This window comes from Argiope bruennichi, chromosome 3 (assembly GCF_947563725.1).
Source record: "Argiope bruennichi chromosome 3, qqArgBrue1.1, whole genome shotgun sequence".
In the NCBI taxonomy this organism is placed as follows: domain Eukaryota; kingdom Metazoa; phylum Arthropoda; class Arachnida; order Araneae; family Araneidae; genus Argiope; species Argiope bruennichi.
In genome coordinates, this window is record NC_079153.1 from 84,206,431 (window position 1) to 84,221,593 (window position 15,163).

Genomic DNA, 15,163 nt, shown 5'->3' on the forward strand with positions numbered 1-15,163 from the left:
ATGATAAAAAAAGCTTCAAGGAAAAAAAGCTAGAAATACTTTTTATGACTGCTTGAAAGCATTTGGGCAAAGACCGTACTTCTCTCTGATAAACCCAGATTTACAACAACAAAGGATTGCATAACTGTAAAAAATGCCAAAATCGTGACCAAAATTCAGCGATACACATTTTTTGAATAAGATATGCCCAGCGCTGTCAAAGCGTGCTTCCAAATAAAAATACACTGAAACAAAACATTCCTTGTCTTCTAAAAAAGATGAAACATTTTGCTTTCTGTAGCAATTTCTGTAATAAGCGTAGAAAATGAATGGTCAGATACCGTCAGCATTATTATTTTCCACATTCATCGTAAAAGTTATAAATTACCCTTAAAGAATTTATATCTAAAAGGAACGTCAAACCATAACTTTTAAATTATTCGCAAGGAAGGAGGTCGTATTTCACATCAAAGTAAGATAAAATAATTGTTATATATTTTTTTTATTATGTTATAAAGAATAATGTAGCTTAATCATCAGGAAATATTTATGGAGACTGTTTATTTTGTAAACAAAACATTAAAATAAGTTTTATTTAAAGTACACTTTCTGTATTATATTGTTAATAAGCAAGTTAAAAGCAGTTTTTAAAAATAATACGTTAAGTAGTGTAAATAGAATCGCATCGTTTTACAACCAGAAATTATATTGCTTATCCAGTATTCAATCTTTAAACATAAAATAGCAATTAATAAACAAAAAAATCTTGGTTCACACATACTTTCTGGAATTCTTATATAAATACAAGATAACCTCCGGTCCTGATATTATAGCATCAGATCACTACAAAACACACTGAATGTATAATAACTTAAAATGTCCCAATTAATCTCTGAATCTTCCTCCGACAAGCGACGAGTTCTTTCCTAGGCATCCTCATATGCTACCTATTATGGCATGTTTTATGTTAGATTTTATTTCTCTATAAAGAAAATCAAATGTGCATGTTTCATTTCTTTCATTTAACCAAGATGAACACAAATTTGAAATAACTGAGCTTAGCTTCAGCTTAATAATAATACGTCAAATTTCCTTTAAGAGGCAATTTATGTTTCTTTTCTGGATTCACGCTTAGAATAGAACACACACACACTCAAAAAATATCACATAAAATATTTGATAAATCTACAATTTTAATGTTCGTTTATTTTTCTAATTCATAACGTTTTGTGTTGTTTCTCAAAATGTGATTATTGTCTGTCAATGTAATTTGTACATTAACAGGTAGATAGATGAACTTATCTTGAAATATGTCGACAAGAATTTTATGGCAGTCTATTGGTTTAGAATCAGGATCTCAAGCCAAATTTTATTTATGTGGTTCCTTATGTTTCTAAATAACACTATTCACAGTAGGATTGGAATACAGAAATAACTTTAGTCAAAAAAACTTTTTGCTCGAACTTAGTAAAGTCGAAAATGTAGAAATTCGTCCATATGTGAACTTAGAATTTTGCTACAATTACAATATTATTATTTTTTTCTTTTATGAAAAAAAATCAAATGCAGACCCATCCGAATTTCTTGAATAGTTCTATATAAATATGATACTAGAAGTTTAGAGATCTTTATAATGATTTCCGTACATCTAGATACCGAAAAGATAAAAGTATTTTAGTAAATCTGTAATGTTTTGTGTTTAACTTAGTAAAATATTGAAAATAAATTTCATTTAAGTCTTGGGAAAATAACTTATTCTGTTGATGGGTTTCATCCAAAATTAGGCATGTATTTAAAAATTCTATTTAAACATGATAATTGCGATTTTTGCTTTATCATATTCACATACTCAGGAATATACAGTCAAATTGACTTACCGACGACGATATTCCAACATATGAGGCAAATCAGTAATTTTCAATACAAAATCACGTGCCAATTTGAATTAACTTACTACTAGTCGCCTCAGGCAACCAGTTGGTTCAGCAGGAGTATTGGTTTTATTTGATTTCCAATAAATCATTTTTTTATACTCCACGTTCATGATTTCACCAAACTGTCTGACATTAAAACAGTGTTATTTTAACTGTTTTACTTAAGTTATGTTTATCGTATATAAGATCGTTTCTAATGGAGACAGCTCAATGGCATGATAGTATTATTAAAATCATAATTGTCCGATTCGTCTATTTTCTAAATTTAGCGATATTTTAGCCACTTTTTTTATACGTCCAGTAAAATGCATATATATTAAACAGTATATTTTTTTAGTTTTCAACAATGGAGATAAATCACGAGACCAAATGTTTGATGAAATATTGAAAATCCTTTGTTTTTATTTAGAACCTTTAAAATATTGTTGTGAAATATACTTAACAATATGTCTAAAAATTAACTAAATCTGTACTAAAAAATTTTGCTGCAATTAAATTACAACCGTTTAAAATATATATTTTTTTACTTGAAAACATGCAAGAAACATTTTTTGTGCGGGAATAGTTTTTTAAGTTATAGCGAGAAAATGCCAAAATTCAATGTAATTTTTAATCAATTAATTTTTTTTAAATCTTGACTTACAGCTATCAATTTCTTCCAAATCTGATAGCTGTAGATCAGATGGTCTTTAGAGATGATTGGTTTTTTTAAACACATTAACATACAAATCAAGTCAGATACATTGTCTTTACTTTAAATGATTTAGTACTGTTATTTAAATATATATTCAGTTTAGAGAAAGGATTACGTTCATATATTTGTTTTCCTCAAATTCTCATGGTCTGATACTACAGGTTGAAAAGTAATTAATCCTGATGCAAATTTAATCTAAAATTTCATATATATATAGAATTTGAGAGTAAAAGCCTCATACCAATTTTTTTCATAGAGCTGCTTGCATTTTGAATTATTACAGAAATACAAATAGACATAATTCCGAAATAATATTTTCACTTATTAATCTAAAATGCAAATACTTTCAAAATCTCACGGATGAATTATTTTTACCAACATTAATATTTTCTATGTATCCTCCATAGTAAAAGTTTGCATTCTAGATTTTGAAAACTAGCATTTTATGCTGAAGAATTTTGATTACTATAAAACATGTGTTAAGCATTTCTTGTTGGAAAAAAAAGAAAGTAGTTACGGAAATAACCATTAAACGCTCTAATAATAAATTTATATTATTACATAGAGTTGAACATAAAAGTGTAATAGAATTACATGAAATTTAATTTTTATACAATATAATAAATAAATAATATATTAAATATTTTTATCACATAACAATATATAAATGTTATTACATAAAGTGTAATTTTGCATTGCAATGAATTTTAGCCATTATATAAAAAATATGTTCATAAAAAAGATTTGTGTTTTTGAGAAGAAAGGGATGTTGATTTTCATTATATTCTAAGCAAACAAAAGTAAATTGTCAGGGCACAAAATTTAAATATAGGTAATATATTTTATTTATTTAAAAATATATAAAATATAGGGTACTATTTGTGTGGGTTTTGATGTCTTTTTATTTCTGAGAGCTTTGAATACCCTATAATCCATATAATCTTTTAATGATCTTTTTAATTATAATCTACTGGCAAATAATAATCTCTAATAAAAATAAAAATCTATTCTTATTTTTTTTACAGTATTTCTTAGATTCCAACAGATTTCATAAAAATTTTCATTAAAATTGTTTTTAAAAATTGTTTCATAAAAATTTAAATAATTTTTAAATAATTACAATTTTATCATATTAATATTTTATCACGTAACAATATATAAATGTTATTACATAAAGTGTAATTTTACATTGCAATGAATTTTAGCCATTACATACTATTGCATCAAAATTTAAATAATTTTTAAATAACAATTTTTTTATATTCTCAAAAATAAATTCTTATTTTTTTTTAAAAATCACGTATCAAATAAAAAAAGCTAGCATTAGAAAAATAGCGGATTAAAAAACATAATGTTCTATGTTCTATATTCATTAATATATCTAGAGATTCTTTCATTCCGTTTTTAAATGAAATAAATTAATTTTTAATTTAAAATAATCATTTCTTCTCCTGAAATAGCTTAACATTTCTATTTTAAAACTATTTGAAAAAATCCTGATTGAATAAACTTCATATAAATCTTTAATGGATTTCTAATCTTATTGAAGATTATGTGAATTATTTTTATATGTAAAGAGATTTTAATCTTTTTGACATAATAATCCGAAGTTAATCTGACAGTATTAAATAGTATTTATTCATTATTTTAAAAAAACTGGAAACAGAGTGGATTATGTTATCTATATACTGTCGGTAAATTACCTCTTTTTGTTTCTTTACATAAACGTTTTTGGTATTTCAGGGCCCTTTTTTTTTCATTAAAGAAAGCAAAATAAAATTATTTTCTTTCTTAATTAAATGGTTTTTCTCTCAAAATCGGTTTCTGAAAAGTAAAACACCAAAAAATTCTTCAATGATTAATGTATGCATGTATGTATCTTCTACGTATTCCTTTTTTTCTGAGTATTTATGTTTTTATCATTGTCTTAAATAAATATTTTGTTATTTTTTTTCTTAAAGCAATAAAACAATGCTGTAATAAAATAATGTAATATTATAGTAAAATAATGTCTTTTTTTGAAACACATTTCTATAAGATCATGTAATTCTTAAATAATTTTTGTAAGATAATTGTCCTACTTATTTATTTATTTAAAGTAATAACGATTAAAAATAAAATATATTGATTTATTTTCATTTACAAAAAATATTCTAGAATAGAATATTTTAGAAAATTTGTCCAAAAAAGTTAAACTTTTAATGAATGCAGAAAGATATTGTTATAGAAATATAAATTATTAATAGAAAATAAAACAAAAGGAATTATTTTTAAACAAAATATATTAGAGACAATATTATTCTCTTTTAAAAATAGAATCCTTATACATTTATAATAACCTTCATATTCAAAAAAATAGTCTGTTATTATTTTATAATTCGAACGAAAATTATTCAAAATGTTTATAATTTGGAACAAAAAAAATATATATGAATATTTCATCCACCTTTTTAAAGAAACTATTGAATTTTTCCCCTCCATTTTTAAATATTTATGAATTCTAGAGCAATACCAAAAACATCTTTTGAATAATTTCACTACCTGCCATGAAATTTCTCGAAAAATTGAAATGAAAACACATCGAATAGTTTTACAGGTAATTTATTTAATGTTAGGCAGTTTCGTATATAAAATTCTAGACGATTTCTGCATTAGATACTAAATCGTCTGACAAATACCACACGGTAAAGAAGCGTGCAAAATGATTTGTGATCTTTCTGTTGCATCTACATCAGAGCGAAATGAAATGAAAGGAAAAATATTAGTTATTATCAAACGAAAATGTACGGATAAAATCTTACTCGACAGATATTTGCTATTTTCTCTGAAGAACTTCTTCAAAAAGAAAAAAGGAAACAGAATAAGGCAAGTGTACCTTAACTGAATAGTTAGATTTATGCATTTTAAAAAGAAACTGTTGTCATAAAACATTATTAAAATTTGTTATTCTTTTATCTATTTTCTTTGATGCTTGATTCTAATAAAAACTATCTGGATTACTTTGAATCCTTTAAACCTTTCAATTTTGAGAAAAAGTTTAAATTCTATTTTGTTTATATTGATGAAAGGACCATTGGCCAATTTAATTGTATTTTTGCTGATTTAAAAATTTTAAATATATATTTTAAAATTTATTTTATCGTCTGTTAAAGTTTGTTTGTGTTTTATTAGTTTCAAATGCAAAATTTAACATTTAGGAATTTCTTTTTCATAAAAATGTGGCTAAATGGGTTTTTAGTGATTTTTTTTTAATATTTCTGATTTTGAAATCAACATTCGTTTCATGAATAATTTATAGAAATTAATTTTAGAATTGCAAACTGTATAAAATACATTTCTTATCAGTCACAAAATACAGGGTAAGTACAAATAAGGGATCCGATTTTAAAAAATCATATTTTCGAAACTGCTGCACATACTACAATAAATGATACATGAATTTAAAGAGAAATGTGCTGTTTTTTTTTAGTTACAAATGTCATATATATTACCCTCTTGTTACACATCATACGTCCAATCTGTAATGCAGTTCGTTCCAAACATTTTGTAACACCACTCTGTCTATGGTTCTGAATGCTGCACAAATGCGTTCTTTAAGTTCTGACAATGTTTTAGGCATTGAAGGTACATAAACAATGTCTTTGTCTCTTTTGTGGGGTTATGTCAAAGATAACAGACAAAACAAAATACTTCAAAATATTTGGAATGAACTGGATTACAGTTTCAACGTATTCTGTGTTACACAGAATGTTAAAAACTTGATATATTTCTCTTTAAATTCATATATCATTTATTATAATATCTGCAGTAGTTTCGAAAATGTAATTTTTTAAAATCGGGTAAATCAATTATACTCACCCGGTATTTTTCTGGCTAAATTTGCATGTTTTCTTCGCATTTATTTCACTAACTATATGTTTTTCCTTTTTTAATCTTTATTTTAACCTTTTTATCTATGACTTTTAAATCTTTTTTTAAAGCTTCTCATTTATAAAAACTTTTTTTTATTTCACCTGCAAATGCTAAATGATTTTGGAAAAATAAACAACAATTAAGTATAAAGAACTTCTCTGAAATTTAACACAACACAAAGATCATTTTGCATATTCAGTCACGAATAATAATTAATATCAGCGGAAACATACTTATACTAAATTGTTAAAGAACTAAATAAACAAATTTAAACAAGTCAAAATTTAAAATAACATTTTATATTTAACCCTATATATATCCTCTCAATTCTCAAATTCCAATTTTGAATCTGTCTGAGCAGCAGTGTTTTGTAGATTTTAGACTCCGATTGCGGCATTTAATTTTGATTTGCAGCGGAATTCTTTTGCATTCGAGAAGTTTTCCAAGAAATTCATTACAAACTGATAAAAATTTTATCCTTGTTTGGAATCAATGCTTCTTTTTAAGATATTTTTGCTTCCTTTTGCAGTGTTTTTTTTTTTTTTTTTTTTTTACTTTTTAAAATTTATGATTCAGTCAGAATTAAAAACAAGTTGTTTGTTTTGTACATATATTTTGATCAGGAACTTCAAATCAAGAGATAATACAATACAGTTTGAAGTAATTCAAGATTCACAATATTGAAATATCCTCAACATTTAAATGAGAAACATCTGATAAGATGAACTTTCTTTTTATAAATGAAGTATATATAATTAATCTAAAGCAATCGCACAAATTTTTAAACAGTAAATGTTGATGAATTTTGACATTTTAGAACTCTCTACGGCTGAAAAAAAAACGGAATTTTTCGAGTGTATTTGAAAAAGATCATTTCAAAACCCAATAGATTATGATTAAATTTAAAATGTGGTACTTACACAAAAATTGCACATAAATATCAAATTTTAGACAAAATTGTTGTGTAAAAAGCATGATTTTCCTGAAATGATTTTTTTTTACATACATTATTTCCGAAATAAGCATCATTTAAAAATATGTTTATTTTGACTTTCACAACAATCTATGAATTTCAATTAATAATATCACAAACATTGTTCATTTACACATAAACTTATTATATTAAATATGCAAGATTTATTTGCAGATGGACATTAATTGCTTACAGCCTTGGCTGAGGAGTTATAGGAATACAACAGAAACATTAATTCATTTGCAATATATGTATCAACAAAGATTGTTCAAAATAATTTCACTTATTTTAGCTAATATAACTTCTGAAACAAAATATATGGATTTGCCATTAACAGCATACGTAGGATTATTTTTTATGTAAAAAAGAGAAAAGTTTATTCTGTTAACATTTGAAATATATGGTAAAATATATATTTCTTTTATGAGCACTGAGCATTACACTATGATCAAATGTCCCATTCAAACTTGGAGCATGAGTTGAGCTTAGTGGGTTTTCATGATAACAAAAATAAGAACCCAATAATTTTGCAGTGCCGTTTAAGGTCTGCAAATCTGAGCTCCTACAAAAATGTTAGCAATATTTTCTTGAAAATCAGCTTTTGGCTTAGCAAAAAAAGTGACAAATTTCATACTTATGTTCGTAATATATTGGCAGTATGCATATTTGAATAATTACATTGAGATACAAGCTAAAATTTATCCATGCTTCTTGCTGCGTTATCGAGTCATAGAATTCATATGGATATTTAGGAGTAAAAACAGCATATGAAACTCCATTTGTCTGGCTGATTGTATTTTAACTTATCATGCTCATAGACAGGTAGAGATAATTCCTAGATTTTATTTATTTATTTTTTTCTACTCAGGCAAGTGCAAAACTAGATTTTCATTAAAATGTCAAAGTTGAATTTTTTGTAGCTTTTTTTTCTGTATTTTCCAGAGAAATTAGGGGGAAAATATTTTAATTAATCTTGAATGGCATTGTGGTGAAACAGTGTATTTCCCTTCAATAACTCTCAGCGATTTCATTCCAAAAAACAGAGCTCTCCAAATATTGTCCTCCGTTCTATCTTTCTGCCATCCTTGAATTCATCAAATTTAGAAAAAAAACGAAGCATGCAGCGAAGCGATCATAATAAATTCTTAGAATCGAACAATAAGTATTAAATCATCAGCCAATACAGCTTTGAAAATGCTTCTGAATTTGAGTAGGTTATATAAAAGCTCCTTGTGATCCAAGGGAAGAAGCCAAATATGAAGCCCTTCTCTGAAGTTCTGAGTTTAATTCATCTGAGAAAGTCAAAAAACATTTTTATGTTAATTCAAAAATGGGCTTCGCATCAAAATTATTTGGGTTTAATGACAGCTGTTTAATTTTAATTTAAAACTTCCTTTTTATTTTAGTTAATGACCTGTGCAAAAGGTTTTCGTCTTTATATTTTTTGTATTATTAAATAAAAGGCTTCAAGCTATGAATTAGAAATAGAATCAGGCCCTTTTAATGATTTCAAAAAATTCCTCCCGGAAAGCTGGAAGACAAAGATAGATTCATTTACATCTGAGTTGCTACCTGGCGATATAAATTGTTGATGTTAGAGGCAATCAAAATTAAGGCTTGCGAAATTACTTTTCAGCCTTTAACTTCTAATATATTGCAGTAATCGAAAACCTTTAAACACAAAAGTTATTTGTATTAATGAGGTGTTAATTTTGCTAATTGTATTTATTTTTTCATCTTCAATACTAAGAAAATAACAGCGAAATGAAATTTTCAAACCTCCACCATTTCCCTCGTCCCCTTTGAGCTACATAGATCATTTAAGAAATTTTCCAAGATTTTAACATTTCTAACAATATATTCCGCGCCAATTAAAATCCAAACAAAATTACTCTAGTTAACATGATCATAAGATAATATAGGCATACGACTTTTGAACTTTTGGAAGTAGAATGGTTTTGTGTTCTAGGGACGGTGATCGGTGAAGAAATAAAGAAATGTTCCCTAAGTTTTGTCATGAGAACCATTTCAATAGGTAGTTTACCTTTAGGAATCTACCTAAAATTGTTTCATAGTTCCTTTCATTTAATAAAATACAGTGGCATCACGAAATTTAACATGAACGTTTATTAAAATTAAAAAGTTACATAAAAGTTAAGAAATATGAGTGGAAAAGTTAAATGACTTTAATAATGTGATTTCATAGGTGTTTAGTGGTTAATACTAGACTAAGATTCATGAAATTGAATATGTGAGTGTATCTTTTGATTGCATAAGAGTGCGATTCGGAAAAATTACCTGATTCCAAAAAGTGATCTCAAGAATGGTGAAATCACTGAATAGAAATAATGTATAGTTTTTAATTTGAATAAATTTTAAATAAATTTACAATATACAAAAGTGCGCCAAAAGGGAGGATCTCCATTGCCAATAATTGTAAAGAGCTAAAGAAAAGTCATTAATATTAATTTTAGAATCTATTTTATAATTTTTTTTCTATATTTTCCTTTATTTCATTCTATAACAGTGAATTAACATGATTTCGCTTCAAAAAAATAGTGCTTATAAAAATTACAACGGGGAAAAAAGTATTAATGGAGATTCAACATCATGTGTTATCGAATGAGTCTTTCAAATCCCTGATGTATTTGATTTTGTTTTCATACAAGAATTCCTTTTTGAATTATAAAAAAAAAGTTTCGGTTAACTCAAATTTCTATAACTAATAATGCGTTGATTAATTATCAATTTAAAACATTATTTAAGAAATTACTAACACACCACATGATATCTAAAGGTATTGACACAAAATTTCTGAACATATTTTCATCACTAACTCATCACATCGTGATTTCAGGCTCAGATTTTATTAAAAGCTATGATTGTTTTGAACAACGGTAAAAAAAATCGATGAGTCCTTAAATGTACATTTGAAAAATTCTTAAGTAAATGTTAATAAAAACATCACCTCGGGAAACTGATTTGATCTTAAAATATGCTACTAAAATCATAATTTTGTTATTTATTGGTATCCAAAAAATGTTCATATTAATTTCAGTCTCTTTACGTTAGGCCATAAACGTCAAATTAAAAATATACATCAGATCTATTGCAATAAATATGGGATTAATAATTTTGCAAAAAAAATAGATTGGCAAAAGATTTTAAGTGATATATTTTGGTCATATATGTCGGTGTTCTCTTGAACCTGAATAAAATTTGGACAAACTCTGAACTTATTACAAACACAACGGCATAATGTGCAATCACAATCATTTTATGTTCGTCGAGGTTGTATTAAAAGCAACAGATATGGCTTTGGGCATGAAATAAAACGCATTTAGATTAGAAATAAAAAGATTTTCCTCTCTCGATACCTCCATTCTTCTTTAGCTAAATATACGCGAAAAGAAAACAAACAGAAAGAAAAGAAAGAACAACGATGATTAATTACTTCTTGTCAAACATGGAAGACGGTAAAACACTCCTGATGCGCGTTCTCCTTCGATCGTAACTTAAGAGTTCTCAGTTCTCTTCAGTTTGTACGATATCAGGCAGACGATTCCCAATTCCAAGATCAGGAAAAAAAACTTTGCCTTTGTCGAATGTTTCGATATTCAAGTGAAATAGATATAACCAGACAGGTAAGTCAGAATACTTTATAAAAGTTTTTATTTTCCTAAATGTGATAAAATGTGATTATTGTATAACTTATGATTTTATATTCGAAAGCTTCAAGTGGGCGACTTTTATTTGTTGGTTTTTATTAATTTTGATATTAAAGATAGTCATATTTTGTTTGAAACCATTTCAGAATTTTTCAAAAATGTTAAAATTTTCACTCATATGATTATAGTTTTAATAAGTTATGTTCCAAATTTTATGGCAAAATTGTGATGAGAAATTTCGGATTAACTCATTTATTTCAGATTCATTTTCAAATGCAATCTTATTTGCAAAACATTAGCGAAGACAAAAAAACAACAGTGCAAAATATAACTTTATTTATCTATCTTGCAGTAAGTATTTCATAAAGTTAAAAGAAAAAGATTCAGTGGCCTCTTAAACATGTGAAATGCTATTGCTTTAAATTAATTGCTTATTAATTACTTTATATATTTGGTAACGTATTTTAAAGTTTTCGTTTGTAATAATTCATCATATGCAGTTTAATTAATTAAAATTTCCAACTCTTTCAAGGCACAAATATTTAAAATCTATTAGCTGTTTCCCAGTGAATACCAACAATCCATGTAGAATCTCTTAATGTAATTTCACAATTCAAAAATTTAATTTAGAATTTTTACAAAAAAAAAATTTAATTGCATAAATAAAGGATATATATGCTCTTTCTTATTTTGCATCAACAATGAAAAAATCCTTTCAGCTAAAGTTTAAAATATTTTTGAAACAAATTTACAGTGTCTAAAAATCATTGAAAGCTTAAGTTCATCAAAAGAAGGCAATAACTTTCATTCTTTTCGTATTTTTACACAAATTATTAACATTGTTAAAACGGTAAAATTGGCTCGCATCTCAGTAATAAATGTGATTTATCTTTGTCGTTGTATTTTCAAGGTTTCAGTAAGAAATGGCCTGATAATTTATATCGGCATTCGGCATTTCTGAATGTTTCAGTTTTATACATATTTGTGTTGCATAAATCAAATTTCGATGAATCGATTGTTTATTTTTAATGTTTAAAAAGAGGAATTTTCAGAACTTTTAACGATGATTTTTACTAAGTCAAAGTATTTTGTATGGTGTTCAAAATCAAATTCAACAGAAAAAATTTTTTAAAAATTATGATATTTTTATTAGAAATAAATTCACATAAAACAATTTATTTTTCCAAAGCAAAAACAAAAAAAATGTATTTTGAATTTATATACGCAATACTTTAAAGAGCAAAAATGAGTTTCAACGTATATTCATAAGTTGAAATATAATATTTTTTTTACTGTATACTTCCTTAGCAAAGCAAATAAGAGTTTGAAAAAACTCCTAGGCTCTAAAATAATTTTAATTCATTAAAATTAATTAAGGAATCCTTCATTTCTAGTCATATATATAAAATTAATAAAATCTTTCTTTGCAAAAAAATTAATTTAGCTGAGTATATGATGTAATTAAATTCATACTTTCATTTCTTTTCTAAAAATTACTTATTAAATGTTTCAAGTTTGTAAGAGCCTTAATTAACTTCAAATTTTCATTATTTCTCTACTGTTTGGTTTTTCCTCTGTAAAATACGCTTTAATAATGTTGCTAATTCAAATTTAATCCCGTTTTTATTTTCAATTTTGGAGTGCCTGTTCTCAAATACTACTTAATACACATTTAATCTAAATTTCTGAAAAAAAAACTAAAGAATATTTCATTTTAATTAAGACTTATAAGAATTCAACAATTAAATGCAATCTGGAATCAAACATCATTTTATAATTTTGGATTCGTTTTTACAGTCTTTTTTTAAATATGTTTATTTTATCATATAATAATCAGAAAGCTTCAATGTTCTAGAATAAACTTATTACAATAATGAATTTTGAAAAATAAAATGTTTATTCTCTGATTAAATTCAATATTTAGTGTGTTTTTTAGTCTATTTAGGAATTTTTGCGGCAATATTTTACGAAAATAACTGTAATTTATAATGTATATTTTCGAACTGCTTCTCTGAAGCAAAACTACTCTTTATTCTTAAATTAAACGTGAAACCATCAGATAAAAAGTAAATGAAAATTTGACTTGAATATACAATAAGAATTTCAATCCACTGTAACCTACTGCAAATATTAAATTTGCGGAATGAAAATGAATGATCAATAAAATTTAATTATCTGTATTTTAATACAATATTTTTCCCTTCAAAAATTTCTATCGAATCTAAGAAATTTTATAAAAAGATTTATAATTTCATAAAGCACTTTAAAAATTTAAAATCTTTTTATAGCTTCCAAAACATTTTATGAATTAATTATGTATTTTAAAGGTAAAAATTCTTTTTACTAAAACTCTTTTTCTGTCTTTTTACATTCTCAAAATAAACTGTCTTTCAATTCATGCAGTTCAGAGTATGACACTTGTATTAAAAATAATTATCGGTTCTATAACAAAGATTTCAAAATAAATACGCTTTTTAAAAATTCCTTTAGAATGCGGCTTTTGCACAGAAAATACTGATATTTTTAATCACTTTGCAAAAATAAATGAACTAGCACCCTGAATTGGTTTCGACGATTTAAGAAGTTTGTATTTATGAGTTTTCTTAGCTATTTTTTTATTTTGGTTAATGTCTCAACAACATATTCATAAGGAAGTTGAATGTCTGATTTTTTTAGAGTTCAATTAATTCTAAAAATGTATAGCAAAGAGTAAACAAAAAAGGGATCAAAGTGAATATAAGTAATCGCACATTTGTACTAACTAAAACATTTTGATCTAAATTGAATTCTTTGATCTAAACTTAAAATTCTTTAATTTCAAATCTTATTTCAAAATGAACTAAAGGATTCTAAACCTAAAAATAAATAACTTTACAACCTTTTGATTTTTTCCAACGATAAATTAATTTTCGTTGAAGAAATAATTTTCGAAAATGCATTTTTTTTTCTCTTTGTTACCTTCGTATTTGTACTTGTTTCTAACTATTAAATTTTGATACGGCAAAAGATTCCAATATTCTTATTTATTTAACATATTTAATTTGCAATATTAAAAAAATTATGTTTAAAATTTAAAAGTTTTATAGACAATATATATATGGTAACAATTTTCATTTTGATATGTGTTTTAAGAAAATTCATTTTATCATTAGTTTCTGAAACTTTTAAATGAAATTTGGTCAAACTTTAAAAGCATAGCAATAGAAAAACATTACACTCTGTGTTTTTACCACGAATTTTGATTTGAAGTTCACTACTCTTTGGATTGTTTTAAATAAGAACATTTTTATATTTATTGGATGAATCATTAAATATTATACTTTTACATCAGCATTTTAAATTAAGTTTTATATAACTGAAATTTTTTGAGTTCAAAAATTTATTCGTTTTCCGGATAAAGTTTTGATAATCATTTAGATGCATTAATGTATTTATTTTTAAAAAATAAATCAAATTGTTACGTATTAAAAACTTTTCTTTTTGAAAACTTTTCTAAATCGTGTAATAATTTTTAAATTAAAATAAGAAGAAATCCATTATAATATAATTAATAGAATACCCAGCATTTCATACTTTGTAAACAATTTATCAAATCCTAATTGCATTCGTTAGCTATGTTAAATATCTTTTTTATTTTAGTTCCTTAATATATACAGGTGTAAAAATATGACAATAATTTAGATTACATTGCATAAAAATAAAATGGCATATGTTTAACAAACGCAACTTATCAATTTTTATACTATCCATATTTGGAAATCTGATGCTTCGTTAGGAATATTGTTTCTATTATAAATAAATCTCTTAGTCAATTTTAGTTCCAAAAAACATAAAATTCTTATGAAAATTCAGTTAATATGAATATGAATAAAAATATTTCTAAAAAATTAGCATTTAATTGGAATTACAAAATCATGTACAATTTTATCCATGCTTATAATAAAGCTCAATTGTGTGTGTGTGTGTGTGTGTGTGTGTGTGTGTGTGTGTGTGTGTGTGTGTG

At 25.2% G+C, this 15,163-nt stretch overlaps 1 protein-coding gene across 2 annotated transcripts in view; it reads left to right on the forward strand.

The window, feature by feature from the left end:
* The first annotated feature begins 397 nt into the window (after window positions 1–397).
* LOC129963546 (mitochondrial sodium/calcium exchanger protein-like) overlaps window positions 398–15,163 on the forward strand; it is a 79,409-nt gene continuing 64,643 nt past the window's right edge. The window contains exon 1 of one of the 2 annotated variants that reach the window (XM_056077994.1): window positions 398–451. The gene's annotated coding sequence lies outside the window, so the exon portion shown is untranslated. Of the gene's footprint in view, window positions 452–11,007; window positions 11,137–15,163 lie in introns of those variants that run through there. The other variant, XM_056077992.1, reaches the window with a different exon arrangement.